The sequence below is a fragment of the Paroedura picta genome, chromosome 1 (genome assembly GCF_049243985.1).
Source record: "Paroedura picta isolate Pp20150507F chromosome 1, Ppicta_v3.0, whole genome shotgun sequence".
Classification (NCBI taxonomy): domain Eukaryota; kingdom Metazoa; phylum Chordata; class Lepidosauria; order Squamata; family Gekkonidae; genus Paroedura; species Paroedura picta.
Window position 1 is genome coordinate 195,777,306 of NC_135369.1, and position 11,860 is coordinate 195,789,165.

At 45.4% G+C, this 11,860-nt stretch overlaps 1 long non-coding RNA gene across 1 annotated transcript in view; it reads left to right on the plus strand.

Annotated features, from left to right (window-relative positions):
• The window catches only part of LOC143822436 (uncharacterized), a 49,772-nt gene extending 39,054 nt beyond the window's left edge, over positions 1 to 10,718 (plus strand). The window contains exon 3 of the long non-coding RNA XR_013226157.1: positions 8,886 to 10,718. This is a non-coding gene — a long non-coding RNA (uncharacterized LOC143822436). The remainder of the gene's footprint in view (positions 1 to 8,885) is intronic.
• Positions 10,719 to 11,860: the final 1,142 nt, after the last annotated feature.

The following is an 11,860-nucleotide window of genomic DNA, read 5'->3' on the forward strand; positions in this document are numbered from 1 at the left end:
GAAAGAATAAAGGGGGGAAAACCCCGTTTTATATTTCCGGCACTAACAATTATATTGCCTATATGCCTACAGAAGAAAATCAAAAAGAGAGAAAGAACCACTACTTCCCCTTTCCCTTCCCCGGTCTTCTTACGGGGTCTCATATCGAGGCTTGCTACATGCATTGATAAGTTTTTATTGTTGTGGTAGCGTTGATATTTGACGGTGCTTGTTTGTATTTTGTGCTCAGCCTGTACACATGAAGCTGCTCCCTCATGCTGAAGTAGACCCTTGGCCCATGGAGCTCAGCCTAGTCTTCTCTGACTGGCAGTGAGCATCAGCCCCCCCCCCCCGCTTCTTTTGCAGTGCTCGACCAGCAGAACTCCCTCTCTAGCATCCCAGCAACACGGAAACTGAGCCATGTCTCCTGCTCATTGCTCCTTCAGGAGACCATTCTGGTGTCTGAATGACTCCACACATTTCTGTCCAGTGGATTGTTCTTCTCCTGTGCTTTCTCCAAGGAGCCCTGTGCACCTACCTGGTCCTTTACATATTTCACCCCCCTTTTAGCACCCTCTATACCTGTGGCTGGAACGCAATGTTAGGCACGAACCAAATATGGAAGAGTGAGGAGGAGAGTGAGCCTTAATACAAAATGCCGGCTAGTCAGTGCCATTGTCTTCCCTATAACAAGCTACGGATGCGAAAGCTGGACCCCGGAGAAGGAAGAGAGGAGGAGAATAGAGGCTTTCGAATTATGGTGTTGGAGACGAATGCTGTGAATCCCATGGACAGCCAAAGTTACCAACAAGATAGTTTTAGAGAGGAGCAAACCAACTATGTCATTAGAAGGGAAGATATTACGGATAAAGCTCACTAACTTTGGACACATCATGCGATCAAACTCATTAGAGAAATCATTAATGCTCGGCATGATCAGTGGCAAAAGGAAACGTGGTCGCCAAGGGATCCGCTGGCTCAACTCGATCAAAGCCGACACAGGGATGACCATGAACCAACTGAAAGAAGCAGTCAGAGACAGGGTTGCATGGCGAAGACTTTCCTATAGAATCATCGAAGGTCGGACACGACTGATAACATCATCATCATCATCATCATACCTGTGGCCATCAGTACATGAAATGGCCTCCAATTTTACAGGGTTGTTACTAAATTAAGTCCTTGTGTGACAGGGCCAAGGTCACCCAGTGAGCATCCATGGGAGAGGAGGGACTTGAGCCCCTGTGCCTCACATCTCAGCCTGACACTAACAACACGGCAAAAGGGCTGCAACCACAGTGATCTGTCTTGAATCGCTTGGGCTTATCAACTCTGGGAGACTCCTGGAGATTTGGGGGCTGAGCTTGGGGAAGGAGCCAGGGAGTTGTGATGCCGTAGAGACCAACTTTCAAAGCTAGCATTTTCTTCTAAGGAACTGATCTGGAGATCAGTTGTAATTCAAGAGAACAGTCCCCAACCTGGGAGCTGACAGCCTTATGGGATACAAATCCATTGTTTATGTTGTTTAGTTTGCTAGGAAATGTTGAAATGCAGTTCTGGTCTACCATTTAGCTTGTGACGGCCTTTTTATTTTTCCATTTAAGGATAAGAAAGCAACATTAACTAGAGCATTTCTTGTTCGTAAGCAAACCAAGAAGTTAAGAAAGCAATTTTTTCTCGGCATGTGCTGGAATTTGGCAAAGTGAAAATTGCAGAACCCCCAGATGTTTACATTTAATGCCCACATTCTGTGGTGGCGAAAGAATTGAGGGGAAGTATGTGAACCCTCTTCCTTCAGAAATATGATCTAAATTCCAACTAAATAAGGTACTTAAACATAACTGTGTTTGACTATTCCCTTAATGAGCCTTGTTCACAGGCCTGGCAGGATTAATTAGGTGCAAAGATCTTATCTGCTACATAACGCCAGAGAGAGTGGGCAACAATCTGAGCCCAGTTAGACAAAGCAAGGAACCTGAGAGGAAGGCTGAACCAGTTTGCGTTGCTTCGGATCATGCTATGCCTCCAAGCAATGGGGGACTTTAAAAGCCCTGCTGGATTACGGGGTCATAAAAATGCACATGTGGTCACATGCCAGGTTCGAGTTGTCAAATAGGCCACAAAGGGAATGTTTGCAATAAGTTCCTGGGTGCGAGTTGCATGAGTGCTACGACAGGCCCACTGGAAACACAAGAAAAACATGTCAAACTTCATCTATTATTAGCTGTCTGAGCCTTACGCTCCAGAACACGGGGACAGCCAGCCGTGAAGTCTCTGGTGCTTTTTCCCCTCCACATCTTTTAATTGCCTCTGGTACTGTAGCCATATACACCCTGAAGTGGAAGTTTTGTGTCTCTTGTACTAAAACAAACAGATTAAGGCCGTAAAGGAACAGGGCCAAACAGGGGGATCTCTTTCCTCGGGCAAAAGTCCAAGCGGGGCACGGGGTGCTTTGGCAGGGGTCCAGGCGTGCCAAGAGTGTGCCATGAATATTCATCCCAACGATTTGAGCCGGGTCTCCATGGTGGCCTCTGGCCAAACTGGCCCTCCATTCCCCTCCCTCCAGCCGTAATGCCTCGGAATAGAGTCTGGGCGGGGAGGCAAGCTTGTCATGGCTTCAGAAATCCTGCGAGCTGGGCACAGGAGGCCCCTTGTTTCTCCCAGTTATTTTCTTCCTGAGAATGGTGAGTACAGACTGGGTGGCAGCACCCAAAGCCCACCAAGTGCTCTGCACTTCCTCTCCATCAAGGCAGACCCCTAATCATCCTCCAAGACTGTTTTTCCATGAGGGATAACTTTCAGATTTGCATTTTTAAAGGGTCAAGTTTTTTGTCCGTTTCCACATTGAAATTTGCCTCTTTGGCTGCAGACCCAAACTGCCCCCTCACTTGCCCTGCAGCAAAATGATCCTCATTTGTAAAGGCAGGAATTAATGGGGTCTAATTTGGGGCTGCCTACTGTGGAAATGTGTGCTCTCGAGTTTTCCCCCATACCTGCCATTTTGAGTTGTTTGTCCCTTTCTATTTTGCCATCCCCCTCCTCCTCCCTTCCCCTCCCTTCTTCCATTCTGAAAAATCTTCCTTTTTTAAAAAAAAACAACATTTGAGACACCTTGGGAGGAAGGAGGGAGACGATCAATGAGGCAGAATGGTGGGATTAAGGGGCACAATGAAAACAAAGGTACCAGCAGGCACCACTTTGCAAAAAAACAAACACTTTTTTGGGAAAGGGGAAGGGAGCAAAGCATGATGGGAGGCTGCCTCTATCAGACTCAATATAGTAACCATGTTACAAATTTTGAGAGCTGATGAGATTGGGCTGGCCTGAAGAGCAGGAATGCCTCCTAGCAGGTGCTTTAACAGGCAAGAGAGGCTGAAGTCCTTGGTGTTTCTCTGAGTCGCTTTCATCACCACAAAAATGCAGAGGCCTTTGTTAGGGCAACAGAGCACAGCAATAGCCCACCCAATTTCCTCACCGGAACCCTTGCAGCCACCATCCCTCTCCCCCATGGCACGGTTGGGATTAAAAAACAACAGCTCTACAACTGACACACTGCTATATTCAGGCAGGGAGCAGCTATATTCAGTCTGGAGCAGCAGGACATGTTCTAAGTCCTGTGTAATTCTGGGCATGCACCTTTGTGTGTAGGCACTGGCAAAAGTGTGCCTCCACATGAAAACTTTTATACAGGAGTCACTTCTGTTGATCTTAAAGGTGCAGCTGGACTCAAACAGGCATTGGTAGCTTCATACCAATGCCTGAATCTTTTGGAAAGTGCTCGGTGATGCACGTTGGGCCAAAAACTGCCAGCTTCAAGTGTCAGCCTCGGTCTAAGCCTGCTGAGACTGAGAGGGGGAAAGATTTTGGGGTTGCAGTGGGCAGCAAAAGCACCATCTCAGCACGCTGCAGCGGTAAAAATAGAAACTCTGTGTAAAGGATTACTAGGAAGGGACTGAGAATAAATTGGCCAATATTGTAATGCCCCTGGATAGATACGTGGTGTGGCCTTATTTGGAAGATTATCTATCAACTAGTAAAAAAGCCCATTGTATGTCTCCCTGTCGTGGCAGGGAGGCCCTGGCAGCGGCGCCGCTGGGCTCAGATCACTCACCGGGCTTCCTCTTTAAGAAAAGCTACCAGCCTTGGCTGGCTTCGCAGGTTTGGCCAATCAGAACTGCTCTACCATGGAGGGAGTGCTTTCTCATGCTTTCTGAACAGCAATATTCCAATATCGAGGATTAAAAGGACTCCTGGATATGGCGAAGAAATGGTAGAGTGACTCCGGATCAATCCTGCTTGGAGCAGAGGGAAAATTAAAATCACCCAAAATCCAAACATAAATCGCATTCTGTGTAGAGGGCAGGGACTGAATCGATCTGGGGTTGGAATAAAAGCTCCGTGCAGTTTACACCCAGGTCTCTCTCAGGCTCACCCGCCTCACAGGGCGTCTGTAGTAGGGAGAGGAAAGGGAAGGCAATTGTAAGCTGCTCTGAGCCTCCTTCGGATAGAGAAAAGCGGCATCTAAGAACCAACTCTCCTTTTTCTTCTTCTTCTTCTTCTTCTTCTTCTTCTTCTTCTTCTTCTTCTTCTTCTTCTTCTTCTTCTTCTCCTTCTCCTTCTCCTTCTCCTTCTTCTTCTTCTTCATCTATTTATTATGTATTTATTATTGCATTTCTAGTCCACCCTTCACTGGTAGCTCAGGGCAGATTACAAAATTTTCCAAACATACAGATTTCAAAATTTAAAAATTAAGAAAAAAAACTCTTTAAAACTGATTTCTCTAGTGCCACATCCTTAACAAGAAAAAAGGAGGGGGGGGGGGGGTGATGCCAAGATATAATCCCTAAAATGTAGGGTGATTAACTAAACTTGGATAGTGACTTGGATTGCCAAATTTTCAGATGTTGTTCCAAAGACTCATCCTTAGGCCCTGTGGAAGCCCAGTGTTACAACTCTGTTTTACATGCCCTGTGAAATTGTTTAGGTACCACAGAGATTACTAGGCAGAGCTTTCCATAAGGCAGGACAATTTTATTTCTTTGGGTCTTGGGATCCTGAGCAAATTTTGCTTGCTGCATCTTACCTGTTCCAATTAACTGATGATAATTAAGAGGAACTCTATAAGCATACATGGTTTTGAGGTTTCTGCTAATGAGATGTCTCATAACCTTTATTTAAGGGGCTATTCAACTGTAATAGTGACTAAAGCTTTACATAAGGTGAGAAAGATCTCCAGGAAACAACTGCTTAAAACCAGGATTAGACCAGAGGATTTAACCATTCATTGGTCATTGGACATTGTCAGTCAGTCAAACTGTACTGCACTAGGCCATAGGCCATCACCAAATTAGATACAATAAAATTGTTAAAAACAAATGCAGAATAAAAATTACATACATTAACCCATACATTAACAATCCATTTATCAGCCCTGGCATATTTTAAATGACATACTGGGCTGTTTAGAGACATCTAAGATTGGTCTTAGGAGAACCAGGACTATGGGAGAGCAGCTCACTCACACAGACTGTAGGGGATTTGGAACTGAAGAACTATGTCCTATGAGGCTCTTTAGATGCCATAGTTGTAATGTTTGCAAATTTGCTTGGGTCACCAAACAGGTGGACCTTCCTGATGGCAATTTGCAATGCTAAAAATCACGGTTATCTCTGGGTATGTAAATGTCACAAATATTACATTGGCAAGTCAACCAGACTGATCAGAGAGCATAGATCAAGAATGTAGAAGAAAATCAAAGAAGCTCAAAGGCGAAGCGCCTCTCACCGCGTCAGGCCGCCATGTCCCACGTGCCGGCGGCCTGCAGACTCGCCGGCCGCGAGACCATGATCTAGCGCTGTATTGTAAGTACAGCGGGCTTGATTACTAGTGTATGTATATGTATATGTATATGTATATGTATATGTATATGTATATGTATATGTATATGTATATGTATATGTATATGTATATGTATATGTATATGTATATGTATATGTATAGTCATGCTGTTTGTTGCTTCTTAGAGAGCTGGGTTTGAGCCACTGGGTTTGAGCCACTAGGAGTATTGCTGGGTCTCAGCCACCACCCCTCCCCCCTTGCTCAGAAGTGAACGTTGCGTTTTTCAGCATGCTAGCAAAACTTGTTGCCTGCCCCGTTTCTCCACTTTGAAATGCTTAACATTTTTTCCCATTCGGTTTTCAGGTATTATTTTGACTGGTGAGTTCAGTAAAAGAAACGTTCCCATTGAGTTAAAGTCCAGCCACAGAATTAAAATAGAATGCCAAACATAAGGAGTATTTTGGTCTTGCAGCGCTGGGAAGCTGCCTGTCTTTTTGAAGAATAGTTTTGGTTTCACATAGCCAGTGGGAGCGCTTAAAATTCACATGGGAACCTTGTTCAGTTAGATCTCTGAGAGCTGGATTTCCTTTTGCTTTTGTTGCTTTTTTTGTGGGGGGCGGAGGGACAGCTCCAGAATGACTTCTGAGTAGTGCTTAGGCAAATGGTTGAGAGCAGGGTTGCTCCCTCTCATTGCCAGCAGGTTTATTGAGGATCCTATGCCGAGAAGCACGGGCCTCATGAGGTATAGAAAATTATGCACCTGTCAAGACTGTACTTCCTGGCCTCCTTCCTGGCCTCTAACATGCTCAGAGGAGCGAGGCCATGAGGAGACCCATCAATAGGGAAGGCCTACGAGAGACCCAGGGGAAGCCTCCCTCAGAAGCGAAGGTGACTTTCAACCAACTTAGTAGGAAAGTGGGGAGGCCATACCTTGAGCAGCAAGGACAACTCGTGATGAACTAATAGCCAAACAGTGGAGTCAGAGAGCCATTCTGCACAAGGCAAATCCAGCGAGATCCTTGCTTTTATTTTGCTGTTTTAATCTACACCGTAAGCACCCCCCCTCCCCCATGTCTTGCTTGAACCTCTATGGGTCCTTTGCTCAGTGTGTCTTAGGTGTAGATACATGGATGGCCACTGAAATAGAGGACCTGTGTTTTGCACAGCAACGCAGGGTTCGTAGGGTAAGTGAGGGTGCATGCACATAGCATTTTTAGGAAGGCAGATTGGAGGTAGTCAATCTATGCACATAGTCCCTGTGAAATATCACAAGCCCTCTTTCTTCCTCTACAACAGTTTGCATTTATATTCCGCAGGGGCTCCAGCTGGAGACTTGGGGTTCAGAGGTGCTGCTCTGTGAGCTCTGTTCTCTACCGCAGCCCCCTTGGCTGCTCCGTGGGCTACATGTTGAGCGTTTTCAAGAGTGTTACTGACCAGTTCCACGTCCTTAATGTGGCCTGTTTGTTCATCCGTGAATCTAGAGCGGAGCCGCCGGTTGCCAAGAAGCGAATGGTTCTTTGGAGGCAGCCCTCAGCCCAGCGGTCAGCCTCCGGGCGACACCCCCTTCCTTAGTGCTGACCAATCTCTGGGCCAGCCAGGCATGTTCACTGCCGGCTTCTTCCGAGACCACCGGCTTGCCTACGAAAGTTGTGACCTCTGTATTTTGTCAGCTGTGTTATGCCGTTTCCACTGGGAGCCTCGTCTCCTCATTCGCAAACCTGATAACTACATTCCACCCCAGAGCCCCTGATAATGGAGCATTTGGCACAGTCACCTTTCAATGCTCTCCTCACCTCTGGAAATATTTTCCAACGTTTCTACTTTTGCCTTCCTTTTTGGGGGTCCTGTCTACCCCCACCTCTTCCACCCTCTTTTATTATTCTAACTCAAACATTACTTCGGAGGTTAATATGTTTGAACTCCTGAGCCGATGCTTTTAACTTCCCTCCTCTGGTCAATCGGAGGCAAAGGCTATCTATAAACAGTGTCAGATCGCTTCTCACACATGGCACTTAAGAAACTTAACTCCTGATGCTTCCTTGACCTTGGGGGCCTTCCAGATTGGGGGTGTTTCAGTGACACAGAACAGGGTCCCTGCGAAGGAACCATGTGAAGCTCTCGATAATGGAAGTCTGAACATGAGGCAAGCAAGCAAGGAAGGAGAAAAACAAGCTATTGATGGCCTATTATGAAAGCTGGGGTGTCCAAGCAAAATATTGCACATGGAATTGAATGGGTCCTAATGAAGACAGGGCGGAAGGAGGCTACTTAAGGTGCTGATTCCCCCCAAACATTCAGAAATCTGAGAGGGTGCTGTGGTTTGGGTCAGAGTTTGGAAGCAGAGCGTGGGAATGAGCCTAGATACTGAAATAATAGACTAACATGTCCCCCTTGATTTCCAGTTTGACTGGGAAAATCCATCACTCGCCAGTCTACCTACAGTTAATGTGTAGAGTAGTTTTCCAGGGCAGCTGAGTTAGTCTGCAGTAGAAGAGCCGGATTTGGGTCCCGAAGCACCTGACAGGCCAACAAAATGTGTTTGTTTATTTCTTTGTTTTTAATGACTACCATCTCGGAGTGGTTTACAATCAACTACAGAAACATTAAAAACCTTAAAAACCTCTTGAACTCTGTAGCTGCCAAATTATGGCCAGGGATTCTGGGTTTTTTTTTGGAGGGGGGGAGTGTTATCTGGGCATGGTATTGGAGTCACTGTGGCTGGGCAGGTGGTTGTGAGTTTCCTGCTTGAGGACCCTTGAGATGCCCTCCAACGCCCTGATTCTGTGATTCTGCGAGAGACACTTGGCTGGGTTAGAGGTGTTGGAAAAGTCATGGACCTCTGCTCCCTCTGTTTATCCAATGATACAACAGCAACATTTCAGACAATTTTTAAAATAACTTTCTTAAGTTATAAGACAGAGTTAAAATGATATTTTTTCCAGTGGGCACCCTGAGTTAGCCGTAGTGTGGATTTTGTTGATGTTGCTGTTTTCTGTGTGTGAAAGAGGAGGGGGTGTGTTGAAAGGAATTCTAGGATCAAGCCAACAAACCTCTTGTGCTGTTTTAAGGTGCATTGACAAATGTATGTCGAAACTTCAGGCAGCGGCTTGCATGGGTGAAACAGATCTCCCACATCAATCACTGCTGACAGAGCCTTCACATCTCCTGAGATCATCTCCAGACTTGTCAACAGAAGCCACTCATGTGGTCAGGTGCAAATTGTCGTGAGATACCTGCCTGTGTATTCTGAACACTGCTGGCCTTAGCAACTCAGTCCCTCCAGTTGCAGCTCCTGTCAGCCACAGATTCACTTTTCTTCCTCCTCCTCCTCTTCTTCTTTTCTTCACTGGCTGCTAACCCTCAGGCCTCTCAACCACTGGATGCAGATGACGAATGACACCACCACTGCCTCATGCAGAACACAGGTCTATATGGCTGCCAACCCATGAGCTTACAGAGTCATCACAGAGAGTGAGGAGATCGGGAGAGGATTGAGGGGGGTAGTCTTCATTTGAATTTAAGTTCCCAGTCCTTACAGGAGCCAGGTGGAGAGAGCATATTTGACCAGATGTCTCCCAGCTTCACTGGCTACAGGGCTGAATCTGCACGGAGCTTTTATTCCAATCCCAGGTCAAGTCAGTCCTGCCATCTCCACTGAATGCGATTTCCATTTTGATTTTGTCCGATTTAAATTTCCCCTCTGCAACAAGCATGATTGATCTGGAGTGACCTTACTTTTTCCCTGCAATAACTTAGAGTGGATATAACCCTCAATATTTGAAAAATCAGTGTGAGAAAGCGTGAGAAAGCATGCAGAGCTTTGCATGTTCCAAATTTGCTGCTGAGCTCCATGGTAGAGAAGCCCTGATTGGCCAAGCTTCAGTTCCTCGTTCCCAGGATGCAAGCTTGCCTTAAAGGGGAAGCCCTAACTTCTCTCTGCAGAGATTTGCCTCTTGGTTTTTCTCCCTCCTCTGATGTCTCCAATACTCCCCACCCCCCATCCCCCGTTCAAGAAAAGAAAGAGGCTCATGCTGTGCTTGGCTACCCTCCCCCTTCTGGGCTTCCCTAACCATGCGCAGAACACTTTTCTGTTTCAATGGGGAAGGCGGTGAAGAGGAAGACCTGAGTTCAAATTGATCTGGATTCAGCAGGATCCACAACGGAATAAACAAAGTAAGTGCAGATTCAGCCCAGGTTGAAGACTGAATCTGGTTCAAGGGTTTTGTCTTTACCTTCAAGGCCCTAATGGTCTGGCACCCTTGTACCTGTAAGGCCTCCTGTTTCACTATGTCTCTCAAATATATTTATGATCAAGCAAACAGAATCGGTTCGTGATCCCTGGCCCCAGAGAAGTCAGATTGGCCTCAGTCAGAGCTGGGGCCTTTTCAGCCTCTCTCTGGAGTGAGATCAGGGCCTGGGGAGACTTAAAACAGTTCGGTTCCACCAGGCCTATGGTTGAGGTATTCAGATAGCATCAGTTAGCTGGCCTCCCCACATACACAGTAAGCACCTGTACCATTACCGAAGCACCTTATCATCCCCTTCCTCTTGCCAGAGAGAAGGCAGGGAGCCCTTTGGAGTTTTAATGTAAATTTGATTATTTGAAATTGGTAAAATGTTCTCACTTTGTTTTAAGATGTGCTGTAAGCTGCTGTAATTGTGGCAAAAAATGGGAAATTAATGAATTAAATAAATTACATCCTGTACAATGCTTCCCCCCTTCAGGTTGTTGGCAACCTTGTTTCTTCCCTGGGCATGGCCTAGTTTGGGTCCTTTTGTGCTAAGCAAAGAGGGAAGAGTAACATATGTAACTGATGGATATTGTGGGGCATATAAATCTCTCTTGAGGGCTAAATAAATTTGCTTTAAACAACTGTTCTATGTTGCTTTTTAGTTCTCTTTGGTGTTTAGACTTCATAAAGGAGACATGATCCCTTTTTGCAGTTGGGGCTTTAATTAAATTCACTGGCTTGATTATTTCATTAGCCGGATCTGGCTCAGGCAGGTAAACTATTTGTACAGCTGATGCTTGTTCTGTGCTTTTATCTTTCTTCTAGACTAACGCTAGTGGTTTAGGCTAATGTTGTTGGTTCAGAGCTTCAAAGAAAAACAAAGGAATGCGTGTCTTGCTATTGCAGACATTTTTATAAAGTTTGGATGGGCATTTCCAAAAGATATGGCACTAGGATCACTCCGTGGCATGTGGACGCCTCTGAAAACACAAACTCTTAAGAAAATATTTGGAGACAGTGTAAGTGATTGTGTTCACACACACACACACACACACACACACACACACACACAGATTTAGTTAGTGATTCCCCTCTCCGGTTATTTTATAACAAGTGACAGCTTTGCAGAAGAGTTCTCTTCCCTGGTGGCAAAGTTTATTCCCTTGCTTTTAAATGGGAAATATAGACCAAACAATCTGATAGAGATTTTGGGCTGTGTATATTCCCATGTCTCCTTATAAGTGCTTGGTTCAGGAATCACCAACTGTATTGCCTCTAAGAAACTCCTAATATAAATATATGCTCTCATTATTACATTTGGAGCCCAAGTTGTCTGCAAAGAAAATGGGTAACTTCTGGAAGGTAAGAAACAATGTGATTTATGAGCTATGAAATGTTTTGGACCTGAAATAGTGCTTTTTTATTGCAAAGTCCACAATGCATTTTAGAGAGAAAGTAGTCGAACAGAATGCCCCAGTTAAAGGGCATGAGATTACAGCTTTCAGTCGAATTCATAGCTGCAGATCAGTGACTGCATTGGGATTGCACTGCTTTCAATTAAATCTCCTTTCCCCACTCCGGATCTTTATCCTGGAATTATATGTTGCAGTGAGCTTCTACTGCTCTCAGTTTGCTGACAAAAATGGAACACATGTTTTGCTACATAGCATGTTTTTATTTGAAACACTGCCTGACAAAGTAAAACTGAATGTAATATACATGGTGACCAGATTTTAACATTAGTCAAGCAGGACACCTTTGACCGGTGTGTGTTCTTGATTAAAATGTTGGCCTATATGCCCTACACCAGT